This window comes from Oxyura jamaicensis, chromosome 2 (genome assembly GCF_011077185.1).
Source record: "Oxyura jamaicensis isolate SHBP4307 breed ruddy duck chromosome 2, BPBGC_Ojam_1.0, whole genome shotgun sequence".
Lineage (NCBI taxonomy): Eukaryota > Metazoa > Chordata > Aves > Anseriformes > Anatidae > Oxyura > Oxyura jamaicensis.
This window is the reverse complement of record NC_048894.1, coordinates 118,057,512-118,070,580: the sequence shown is the minus strand read 5'-3', so window position 1 is coordinate 118,070,580 and position 13,069 is coordinate 118,057,512. Positions and strand designations below refer to the sequence as shown.

Sequence of the window (13,069 nt, the reverse complement as noted above, 5' to 3'; positions counted from 1 at the left end):
AAAAAAAAAAAAAAAAAAAAAAAAAAAGGAAGTATATGAGTAACCCAGATCTTGGAATCTGAAAGTGAAAAGTGATTCCTTAGACTGATGCACCTTGAGAGAGGTTAGTATATTCACTGAGAAATATTCATATATGCAGCATAGCAATAGCTAAATTTAGATCATATTTCAATTTCATGAAACCATACATCAAGGAAATGAAGATGCCCTCAAATATACTTACAGTTTGACAATTAATTAAATACACGCATAAGTCCTTTTTTAGTCAGAAGAACAAGTACAAATATGTTTAGCATAAATGCCCACACACATATAGAACTGCATGCTGCACACAGTAGTCAGAAATACCTGTAGCTATGGTCTATTTCTATGCTAGCCAGACTCCAAGGTTTTTTTCCTCTTCCTTAGTGTATACTTTCTAAAAATTTAGGATCTGCAAAATCAGCTTGTTTTTAGATCAATATTTATAAGTTTAAAGATCTAGTCAGAAATTTTGGATGTATCTTCGGAAGAAAAGAAAAAAAAAAAAAAAAAGATTTTTTTTTCTCCTGTCTTTTCCAAATAGAGTCTCTGTTTAATTTTAAATCATTCCTAGTCTCTTTAAATGGGTAATCCCGTTTATTTTATTTCTTTTCCTTTATCAGTACTCTTTGGCTCTTAATTCCTAACATTCTGTCTGAAATTTCACCACCGTTCTTGACCCTTTCCTAGTGCAGTTGTGAATTTTCTTAAGTTTACATACATCAGAGCTTTGTTAAACTGATTCATTTAAATTTATCTTCTATCTTTAATAATTCAGTTTCATTCTAAATTCCATGGGCTCCCAATCACATTACATACACTACGCAAATATATATGATATACCACGATATAAATGTTTTAGTGATCCCTTTAAATGAGAAGAGCAATGTAAATCCTAAAGCTGGAGAATGGGATCATGTAAGAGATAATGATGACTCATAACTGGTCTTCTGAAAACAAATTAAAGTGTATTTAATTTAATATTAAATTTAATTTAATATTAAAAGCTATCCTTTTAAAGGCTACAAATTGTTTATATGTATTCATTCAGATAAGCTAAATAAATAAATATTATTAGAGAATTGAAGAGCTTTTATATGCTGTCAAGTTCAAAGATTTGTTACTTCGTTTGCAAGTCTTAGACCATGCTATCTTTTATGGCATATGACAAAGGTATGGTCCCTCCCATAAGCACTGTCTGCAGACAGATAAGCTCAAGGGTGTCAAGGGTTTGGTAGTGGGAGCCTGCTGGGGTGGCCTCTGTGAGCAGAGCTCACGGGCTGCCCTGTGCCAGCCACAGCTGCTTTCAGCCATCTGCGGGGCACAGCTGAGCCCACCAGCCTTGGGTGTGGTATTGGAGAATGGAAACGATGCTAGACAGGGAGAAGAGGAGGGGAAAATATAGTGAGAAACAGCAGTGTGACTACCAAGGTCAGGTGGAGGAGGTGCTCCAGGTGCTAGAGCAGAGATTGAACTTCAGCCCATGGAGGACCGACCCCATGTCAGACCAGACTTCTAATTGAAGCCCCTGAAGACCCTGTGCTGGAACAGAAAAGAACCATTATGGACTAACTGTAGCCCCCATCCTTGCCTGCACTGCTCGGGTTGGGTATAGTCTGGAGAGAAGTCTGAAGAGAATGCGAGAGGGTGGAGGGATGCTGGTTTTTTTAGTGTTTGTCTATGTTTCTCGCTACTGAAATCTATTTTAGCTGGCAATAAATTAAATTAGTTTTCCCCAAGTCGAGTCTGTTTTGCCTAAAACAGTAATTGGTATGCAAGTTATCTGTTTTTACCTCCACCCACAAGTTTTTCCCATCCTATATTCTCTGCCAGTCCTGCCAAGGAGGGGAGTGAGTGAACAGCTGGGTGGGTGTTTGGCCCTTAGCCATGGTTCACCCACTGACACTCACCAGGAGAAACACAGATCCTTGGATTCAGAAACTGCAGCTCCCCACTTGTGCAATTAGTTTAGGCAAAATCAAGTATTTCGTGGTAATTACTGCCTCATAAATATTCCTCATTTCAACACTATGCCTGGTAGCAGCAGATGTAGATAAGAGAAAAATAAGGTTGAGAATAAATTTTGCTTTAGTTACGGTGCATTTCAGAATTGAAATTATATATATATATATAAAGCTGCCAAATATATGATTATTTTCTAGATGAAATTTCAGTTCTCTGGTTTGAAGACACTTTTCTTTTAGAAACTTAACGTATGTTTAAATCTTAGAAAAAGAAAAGACCATAAACAAAAGAAACCCATAGTAAATTATTTAAATTAAATACTTCTGATCATAGCCTCTTGGTCTGTTCCCAACTTCCCTCTTTTCTTCCTTTGTGATTTTGACTCTGGCTTCACTAAAAGTGAGAAGAAAAAAAAAAAATCTCAAAAATGTTAGCTGGGTGGGACAAAGCCACATTTAGAATTGAACAGAACAGTCAGGAAAATGATCACATCTTTAAAAGAGTAAATGATGTTTTCTCTAACATTTGAAACTATAATACAGAAATTGAGTAATTGGGAGACTGCCACATGCCAGCTGACATTGCTATCCTAACGCCTGGGGACTTGTAGCAAATTGCTTCCGCAGAAGATGAAGTAGATTTTTCTATGATATTATAACCATGCCATTCAATTAATGTCTACAAACAATTCAATAGTACTGATGCATAAATAAACACGATTTTAAAAATGCATACTTATGGTTACAGACATGCTCAGAAGAAAGACAAATGTCACTCAGTATTAAAAACATTTTTATGAAAAGCTTACTGCACTTTGTTGAAAGACAGATTAATATCATCATGCTGGCAAACAGTAATGTATCTTATGCAAATAAAGTACACGTCAAAGCATTGCTTCAATCCTTTTCTCTTCACAGCAATATCAGTAGTTAGACAACATTTCAATTTAAAAGGAAATCTCTTGATATGTAAAGAAAATTAGTCTTAAGGTCACATGAAGCCAATGTGTAACATATATGTACCCACCTAAGAATCAAATTTAGCTGCTACATTTGCTTTAAAGCAATCATAGCCATACCCTCCATAAGTCAAATTTTACTAATTTTACTAATTGCATGGTATATTTAACACATATTTTGATCACAAAGGATTTAATTTATTTATTATTTTTTAAAATGGTAATTCTAAACCATTAAAGAGTTGATTCATTCTGTATGTAGAGGTGCCACTGTTGTATTCTATTCAAATTATATTATTTCCCACATTGAAAAAAATGAGAACATGAGCAATAAAAACAATAACTTCTGCTTGGACCAGAATCCTAGTGTGATGTCACTGGACGAATACAGTGCAAAAAAAAATATTTCTACTGAAATTTATAATAAAGTAGTAACATCTTATTTCCTGAGCTTTTGTCTCATTATTAGTATCCTAAATTAGAAACTCCTATAAAATGATGATTCACGACAAGAAGGGTTAGATCAGAGCAAGTTGCCTCATTGAGACAGAAAAGACCACAAAGCCCTGAGAGTTCTGCACTGTGAGGGAGTGACCATTCTAGGGAGGGAAGGGTGAAGAAAACTCACTTTTTCAAAAAGAAATGTGGATGCAAAATCCATATAAGGAAAGGAAGCCTGTTTGGTTTCTCCTCCAACCTTCTGCTGTTTCCATATACAAAAAGAGAGATTTCAGTAACCTAAATTATACCGATGGTGAATCTGGCCTAGTACTTTTTAGAGCTCTCTGTTAATATCTAAGAAGGAGACTGTCTTCTTAAAGCATAAAGTTTGTAGTATATCTGGGACAAATTTATAGCAAAATGTACTGGGTTATGTGATATTCAGGCATATTTTCTATCTCAGCTCCAATCTCTGGCAAAAACACACCTCAAAACGCACAAATCTGATAAGTCTTATTTCACCGTAATTTGGAATTCCATATTTGCTCTTTTTTTAATATTAGACTGACAGAACAGCTATAAATTGGTACTTTTGAAATGTCATATAAAATTATTCTTATCACTTAACTTGATCTAGTAAGATATTTATAACTGATGACAAAGTTGCTCCTGTGCTAGTACTGACTAATACTGTCCCCACCCATAAGCCTTTTGCAGCACCTCATTTCAGTTTGCCTTTGGTGGCAGAGCCTTATCTATGAAACGAACACATCAATTTCCGGACAAAACCTGGAAAAAGATAAGTTCCCTCCCTGCTAAAATAAATCACTTCCCAGTGTTTTCACTTGCCGACTTTAACATTTTTCATGTGGCTTTTACTCTGACTAGATCACTAAAAGAATGTGAGTTTTAAGATAATTAGTACTTGCGTGCTACAAACTTAAAACTGCAACTCAGTTTAAGAGGTAATTGGTAGCAACTATTTATTTGTTTCACATATTTTATATATTTTGCACACAAGCAATTATTTACTTGTTTTACATTAATAAGCAAATTGGTTTTTGAGTCAGGCAAAAAGGAAGAAAATACATCTTTTGCATGTGCTCAAATTAAACTGACAGTTAAAGGTTGTTCATATGAACAAGCAAACATCATAGTACAAACACAAATCTCACAAGCTTCTGGAAATACTCCAGTTCCTTAGCATCCAAGGTCCCAGTGCAGACGTCCTTCTCTACTTCAGTGATTCTCATGTAAATTCTTTCATTTTAAAGTTAGTTATAGTCCTTCATTAAATTATACTTATAAAATAAATAATATTTTCCTTTTTTACAATAAGGAAAGTGAGTGCCAATTAGTGCTTTTATATCTAGACTAAATTTTCTGTCCAGCAAATATTCATTTATTTGTTACAAGTGCACAGGACCACGTCCAAGCAGCTTTTCTATATCTCCAGGGATGGGACTACACAGTCACTGGGCAACCTGTGCCAGCATTTGATCAGCAAAATGGTAAAATAGAAATAAAAATAAAAAAGTGCTTTCTCTTATGTTCCAGTGGGATTTCCTGCATTCCAAGTTGTGCCCATTGACTCTTATCATTTCACTGATACTACTCAGGAGGGTTTGGCTCCATCTTCTTCACTCACCCCCCCCCTCCCCCCATCAGCTATTTATACACACTGACAACATCCCTCCCGAGTTTTCTCAGGGCTAAACAATCCCAGCTCTCTCTTCCTCTCTTAGTATGTCAGATGCTCCAATCCCTTAATCATCTTAGTGACCCCTTGCTGGAGTCACACCAGGATGTCCATGCCTTTCTTGTGTTGGGAATTATTCTTTTTCTTGTACATTTTTCCTTGTACCTTTAGATTTATAAAGATATATTTCACATACAAAATATCTACTACAGCAGAGTAAACTTTTCTCCTAAGATTTTTACCCCCTTAGGCTACAGAAGATAAAAAGCTCTTGGCAAGACAACTGGTACAATATTATTGCAAAAAGTACCTGGGAAGGGAAAAAAAAAAATTGAAACAATCACAACAACACTGCAGAGACCTCTGCTTTAAGGCATTCTCTTGTTCACTGGCATCCAGGTAACAGTTTAGAAGGGGAATAACACACTTTTTTTTCTTTCTTTCTTTTTTTTTTTTTCTTTCTTTTTTTTAATTTTGCTGTAGTGGAGAGGTCAGCAGTTTAAATGTCACAATCTAAACCACAAAATACAGTTTGGTTTGTCTAAAATTTTCCTATTAATAGTTAACAATTACTTCAAGTAAAACCTTATATTGGTTTAGAACTGAAGCTGGACATATACTTTGCATTTCTCATTCATGAAGAGAAGGCTGTATTAAAGTAAATCTAATGTTCTGGGATTTTCCCAGGAAACCTGGGTGTTTATCAATAACGTCCTATTCAACCTTCTGGACCAACATGGTAGTAACTGTATAGATTTAAATGACCAAAACAGGTAGAACTATGCCCAGCGTTGATACCTCTTACCATCTGGATAGTTCAACTGCTAATATATTACCCAGTAGAATAAAACACTTATATATTTGGTAGTTTGTAACCTGGCCATCAGCTACTTCAACTTAACGTGAGTTGTCCAATCTAGTCACTCTTAGCTGTGGCCTTACAACCTTCTTTGTCCTGGCCCTAACTTTTCTAGCTGTTACTCTGTTTAGACTTTCTGTAAAGCATGCCTTTCTCTCTCTTTTTCCATAGCAGTATGTTCCCGATTTCTAATTGTAGAAGTTCTATATCATTTCTTTCTTAAAGATTTTCACACACACACACACACACACACACACACACCAAAAAAAAAAAAAAAAAAAAAAAAAAAAGACGAAATACAAGTAATTAAACATCTTCAAAATTCAGAAGCAAAATTAAGGCAAAACTACACAAATAGTAAACAACCAGAGGTAATATCATTCAGAAACACAAAGCTAAGGAAAAATATCTAGATTTCTGATCTGACTAACTGTATAAAACGAACCAATTGTGGATGTTTCTTAAACCAATCAACTGAATTTTTTTTTAAGTGATGAAAAAAACACCAGTCTATTCTCCCGTTACTAAAGCAGTACATCCGGTGGTATTCTAGAAGTTCAATATCTTAATCAATACAAAAGTTATAAAATGCTTTTGTCTAAACATTTACAATGCACTAGGGTATCCCCTGCATAGGGGATTCTGAGAGACTGACAAAACAATTATTTGGGGAGTAATTGCAACTTAAGTTGATCAGAATAAGAAAATACATTCAATTTCTAAAACTTTATCAGATTATATTTTTATCTCTATTTTTGCTTGAACTTTTTTTTTTATCCAAATTTTGATATTTTTGACTTTAAAAGAAGCTTAGGTACCTGATTTGAGCTGTTAAGTATATTGTTTGACTAAATCTCTAAGCACCCTCCTGCAGAGACCTGAGTTCAAAATGTATTTTAGAATTTAGTGCAAATATAATGTTGAACATATTACCAAGGCTTTTCTACTAGAATAAAATACAAGTTTTGTTCTGAATTTGGCAAAATGTGCTCTATGAATCTGCAGACCTAGATCACTAACAATAGGACATTCACTGACTGAAGAGACTAACAAAAGTCACACAGTAGATACTCATTTAGAATGAAGCCAAAGCATCCTTCCTGTCAAAGGAACAAAAAGACAAACTCAAAGCTGAACTATTTTTAAGATGAGTGGGCCTGCATATTCAAACAGCTAGGAAAAGTGCAACATTTTTACTGCTTGGCAAATGTAAATCACTAGAAAAAAAAATGTGAATCACAGACTTGCTGTTTTCATCTGCAGGTGGTAGGTAGAAAAATTTTAGGAGGAAAATATTTTTTAATGTTGTCGTGTTTTTCCTTTTCTCCCCAGTTAGATTGCTTCCTATTAATTTTTATGCTCATGAGATTATTATTGAAGCAGAGCAGATATTCGTGACATCTTTGGCATTTAAAAAGACAAGACCTACAATCTGCTAAAGAAATGTATCACAATGAGCGATGAAGTCATGAAGAGCATGAAGAGTATGCTTTGGTGAAGGGGCAGAGGATGTCGGCATAGAACAGAAATTATGCAGAAGATGTTGCTTTCATCAAATGTTACTCTGAAAGGCTGCTGCTGCTGTGTTGTGTTTCAAAGAGGTCACCCTGACAACTTGTGGTAGACAGCTCTACCTTGACATATAGTCTTCACAAAACCTTCAGCAGCAGAGACTTTGGGTATGTGGACAGAATAAAACATTCCTGTTGGATCATCTGTCAGCAGCAGAAATGGAGGGTGGAGGAAGGAGAGACTACTTTAAGTCAGTGTGATAAAATACCACGAAGGAATTGTATCTTCACACCTACAATGCCTATTTTATGTATTACTCTCCTCCCATACCAGGTTGATAAAAGCAGGGTTTTCATCATTGTGAAGAAAAATATATGAACTTCAGAACTCTCAGGCTAAACCAGACCAAAATTTAGTTTAGCCAGAATCACTATCCATGGTCAGCAGCAGTCTTAGGGAGGAAGAACACAAACACAGTTTCTCCAGATCCTTTCTCTAGCCCACATTTGCCCAGTTCCACAGGTGGGTGGTATCCTGAGTCTGAGGTGGCTTTCAGAGCATAAAATTCAACTGCTGTTGATGAATATATTCTTCATTAGCTTTTTCTATTCCTTTCTTAGTCTGTATATACTTTTAAACATCCATGACATCTTACGGCAAAGATTTCACAGAATCACAGAATAGTCTAGGTTGGAAGAGACCCCCAAGATCACCGAGTCCAACCTCCGACCTAACACTAACAGTCCCCACTAAACCATATCCCTAAGCTCTACATCTAAACGTCTTTTAAAGACCTCCAGGGATGGTGACTCAACCACTTCCCTGGGCAGCCCATTCCAGTCACTAACAACCCGTTCAGTAAAGAAGTTCTTCCTAATATCCAACCTAAACCTCCCCTGGCACAACTTTAGCCCATTCCCCCTCGTCCTGTCACCAGGCACGTGGGAGAATAGACCAAACCCCACCTCGCTACAGCCTCCTTTCAGGTACCTGTAGAGTACAATAAGGTCACCCCTGAGCCTCCTCTTCTCCAGGCTAAACAGTCCCAGCTCCCTCAGCCGCTCCTCGTAAGACTTGTTCTCCAGGCCCTTCACCAGCTTTGTAGCCCTTCTCTGGACTCACTCAAGCACCTCCGTGTCCTTCTTGTAGTGAGGGGCCCAAAACTGAACACAGTACTCGAGGTGCGGCCTCACCAGAGCTGAGTACAGGGGGACAATCACCTCCCTGGACCTGCTGGCCACGCTGTTTCTTATACAAGCCAGGATGCTGTTGGCCTTCTTGGCTGCCTGAGCACACTGCTGGCTCATATTCAGCCGACTGTCAACCACTACTCCCAGGTCCTTCTCTGCCAGGCAGCTTTCCAACTACACATCTCCCAGCCTGTAGCTCTGTTTGGGGTTGTTGTGTCCCAGGTGCAGGACCCGGCACTTGGCCTTGTTGAACTTCATACCGTTGGCCTCGGCCCATCGGTCCAGCCTATCCAGATCCTCCTGCAGAGCCTTCCTACCCTCGAGCAGATCAACACACGCACCTAACTTGGTGTCGTCTGCAAACTTACTGAGGGTGCACTCGATCCCCTCGTCCAGATCATCGATGAAGATGTTAAAGAGGACTGGTCCCAGTACCGAGCCCTGGGGGACTCCACTAGTGACCGGCCTCCAACTGGATTTCCACAATTTCAGATTTTGTGTAAAAAAAAACTTTTTCCTTTCCCCTTTTAAATCTATTGCCCCAAAACTATATTGGCCTAGTTATGAGAAATAGCAGATAATTTTTAGCTTCATTATTGATTATGTGGACTTTTCTACATTTCTTGTGTTCCTCTCTTTCCCTCTACTAAACCAGATCAACGCATCTGAAGATAGATTGAAATGTTGTACAGACCAGGTACTGCTCTCCATACAGTGAAAAAATTGAGATGTTTAATATACCATAAAAGAGTTCCTGAAATATACCATTTAATCACTTTCATAAAATCTGAAGAAGTATGGCCAGAGCAACTCAGTAGAACATGACAGACATAAAGAAGGGAATTATGACTATAAAATTGTTTAAAAAATATACTTAAAATTAAGTTTCTACAGTAAAGCTGAAGTGCACACCTTCAGTTTATTGGGAAATATAATTTTTATTGGGAAATATAATATTTTACCAAATTCTTTAAAGCCATTGGAAGGTAGGTCTTCCATGTCACCTCAAGTTTTGCGTATTTTTCTTTGAGTTCTTTCTTTAAACTGTCCATATAAAATGGGCAAGTTAGAAAGAAAGAGAATGAAATTCTAAAACTATTTAGTCTTTTGAACTTTTCCATGATAAAAACAAGAAAACAGAGCCCAATCTAACAGTTCTTACACTGTTTATATTTTGTCATGTGTCTATTGGCACAGCACACTTAGTTCCTTACAAAACAATTATTTTTTCTGTCCTATTTCATCATTCAGGTAAAATCTCCTGGATGGCAATTTTTTTTTGTCACTGAATATTGTACAACTATGACTGCTCAAGTCATTCCCAGGTGATCTTTATCATATTTCAGAATGCGAAATGAAATCACAAACTATACACCAATTGTGTTCTTATGTTTAGTTTGCAGTTTCTTAGGATACTATTTATTTTGTATGTTCTGCTGATAAAAGTGATACCAAGGCAGTAGAGTACACACAAACAAACAGAAAGCATGTATTGCCATGGCCCAAAGAGTAAATGCATAGAACATTCACTTCAACAAGGATAAGCTCATTTAAACATTCAAAAAAAGCATTATAATGAGACAAATAACTCACTTTTTCATGTGCAAATATAATTGTTTACATCATAGGAAATGAGGTAACAGAAGTTGGGAATGTGTGTTTTGCTGCCATTAGGATAATTAAGTTAATTTCAGCACTATAAAATGGATGTAGCTATGTCATTCCCCTTAGTACTTAGTACTAGCCATCATCCCTGGGCACAATCAATGAAAGTAGAATGTGTATTCCTCTTAAGCATATTGGTAGGAGTTAAATCCACCTAGCCATTGACTCTGCAGTTCCAAATTAGGTATCAAGGAATGAGAATTCAGCATGTCCAGAATTGTTTGTAGTTTTCTCATTTTTTTCTTAAAGGTAAATGCAAACTTGCTGTTTTTACGCTCTCAGCTTTCAGACCCAAGTCAGATAAATCTATGTCTACAAAGCAGTTTGAGCAAAATTCAAAATAATGTAGTATTGAGTTTACTTCTGCAAAAAGGCAGCTGCATACCATCCTACATCTCAGTAAAATAATTTCACTACTGTTTATTCTGGAGCAATTCTCAGCTTTTCCTGATGGATTTTGTCCTACTTGGCACAAATAATTTCAAATTTCAAATTTCAATTTTCAAAAACAATTACTGTGCTTGGGCTCACTGCCAGCATTGTGAGTATATGAAAGTATATTTTCATTAACTAAGTAAAACATAAGACAAATTTTACAAGATAGGTCACATAAACCAGTAAGTGGTTTTGGTTTGTCTGTATCCTAATATGGTTTATAGAATTTTTCAAAAGTTTAAAAATAAAATCTCTGTAAATTAAATCATTTTAATTTCACCTGAGCTGTACAAGAAATTTAATTGGTAAAAATAGTTTTCATAATGGCCAAGTATTTTATCTGGATTTAAAAAACACAAGTAAAGAGTAGGTATGACTGCAATTGACAATTACAAAGGAAGATATTAAGCTGTTCTTTCTTATTTACATATTTTCCTCTATTTTACACTCTAGCAGAATGTGCTACTCCCAATTTGCCCTGTAACTTTTAAAAGAGACATCTCTTACTATGATCAGTTTTGAAGGTGTATTCATAATCACAAATACCTTTTTTTTTTTCAGATGTAGAGCCTTAATGTTAAGCTTCTAAATAAAAACAGTATTTTACTTAAAGGAGCTCTCACTGAAATCAAAGAAAATTTCAAGGGACATAGAATTAACTCCACACATAGGAGGAAATGTGATTAACTAACTCCTAGCAAACTTTATGAAATATCGGTACACATCTTCCCTCAGGCTGACAGAGAAGGTTTCAAGTGAATAAGTAACTGAAGACATAAACAAATGTAATGTTTGTTAAATGTTATATACTATAAAAAAACATTTTAGGCTCAAACCCCTCAAAAGAAAAAAAAAATGCAATATGTTGTAGTATAATCAGAAGATAATTTCATCCTGATATATTATTAGTCTATAGAAAAAAAATCATCAGGAAAAAAAGTGAAAGAGGTATTACCTGACCCAAGGTCTTTGAAGTGCTATAATAATAATACGAGTAATACGTGAAAGAATACTGACGTGATGGACACTGCTTTTTTCAGCTCCCATGTATTTCAGCCCTGGTGTGCTCCAGACGCTACTGCCCTGGCTGAAATCAAATGTTGATGTTAGTTTAGTACCATTTTCTATAGTACCTATAGCAACAGCAAACACTGTATAGAACACTTAAGCAACAGGCTGACCACTCCCTTAACATAGTTTCAGTCACTAATCTTTGAGTGGTATGTAAGATGTAAGACACTGATAGGCACTGATATTCTGTAGCATCTATCTTCTGTACTGTAAAGTTCCCCTGATACGAACATTTTCTTTTGTACCAAAGTTCAATACTGTAGAGAAACACTTGACGTAAGCTTTTTAAAATATTGTACATAAAATCTTATTCTACATCTTCAATGCTCATGTAATAACTTACATGTATGGTAAGTTTGGCACCTCTCAGCATCTAAAATTACTTATTACCAAGATAGATCAATTACACTAGCAAAGACAGCATGCAAAACATTTTGCAAACATTAGTTAATGAACCTTTATAGTGCTTTCACAAGAAATTGCTGTGTTAGCGGTATTAAATGTGACAAAAAATGGCAGAGATTAATGCACCAGAGAGGAAAAGTATTTGAGGATACAGCGACTGAGAGAAACATTGTATTCCCTGACTGCAGTGACACCAATTTTTTTGCTTAAATTGGATATCAGGTAAAGGGTTTTGCTGTTTCAAGAAAATGGGGCTTGCCTGAGGTTCAGAAGCTGTAGAGATCCAAGACCAGATTTAGGAGAGTTTAGGAGCAGTTCCAAATCAAGCATCCAGGCAAAAGAATCTATCCAAATTATCAAATTACATCATAAAAAAAATCTGTGGTATATTACTCATTTTGAAGTACATGACAGATGCAATAATGTATTACTGGGAACCTTACTGAGAAGCACTGCAGTTTAGAATATTGTTACATTTAAATTACAGCAGTTACATGAAAATGGAATGATGCTCTGGTGAATCAGGGCATAATACAATGCCTAAAATACTATATAAAATAATATATTCATATTTCAGTATGTAGATTAACAAACTACTACTCTGAAATAGAAACTGGTTTTGAAAAGCAAAGTACCAAATCCTGGCCAAATCACAAGGTATTTTTCTTCTCTTTGATATTCTTTGCAGGTCTTCTTCCCAGCACCGGAAGACAAAATTCAGAGAAGCAGAAAATAAATTAATGCTAAATGAAATTAAAGCTAAATGAAAAATTTTAAAAGAAGTTCCAAAATTAAGTGTTCTACCACTAAAGTAAATAAGTAGGATGATGGCTATATATAAAATAAAT

The 13,069-nt window shown here is 35.9% G+C and overlaps 1 protein-coding gene across 7 annotated transcripts in view; it reads right to left on the bottom strand.

Annotated features, from left to right (window-relative positions):
- The window catches only part of RP1 (RP1 axonemal microtubule associated), a 217,760-nt gene extending 205,892 nt beyond the window's left edge, over positions 1–11,868 (bottom strand). For all 7 annotated transcript variants that reach the window (XR_004748453.1, XM_035318571.1, XM_035318573.1 and 4 more), the window contains exon 1: positions 11,701–11,868. The gene's annotated coding sequence lies outside the window, so the exon portion shown is untranslated. The remainder of the gene's footprint in view (positions 1–11,700) is intronic.
- Between the last annotated feature and the right edge of the window lie 1,201 nt (positions 11,869–13,069).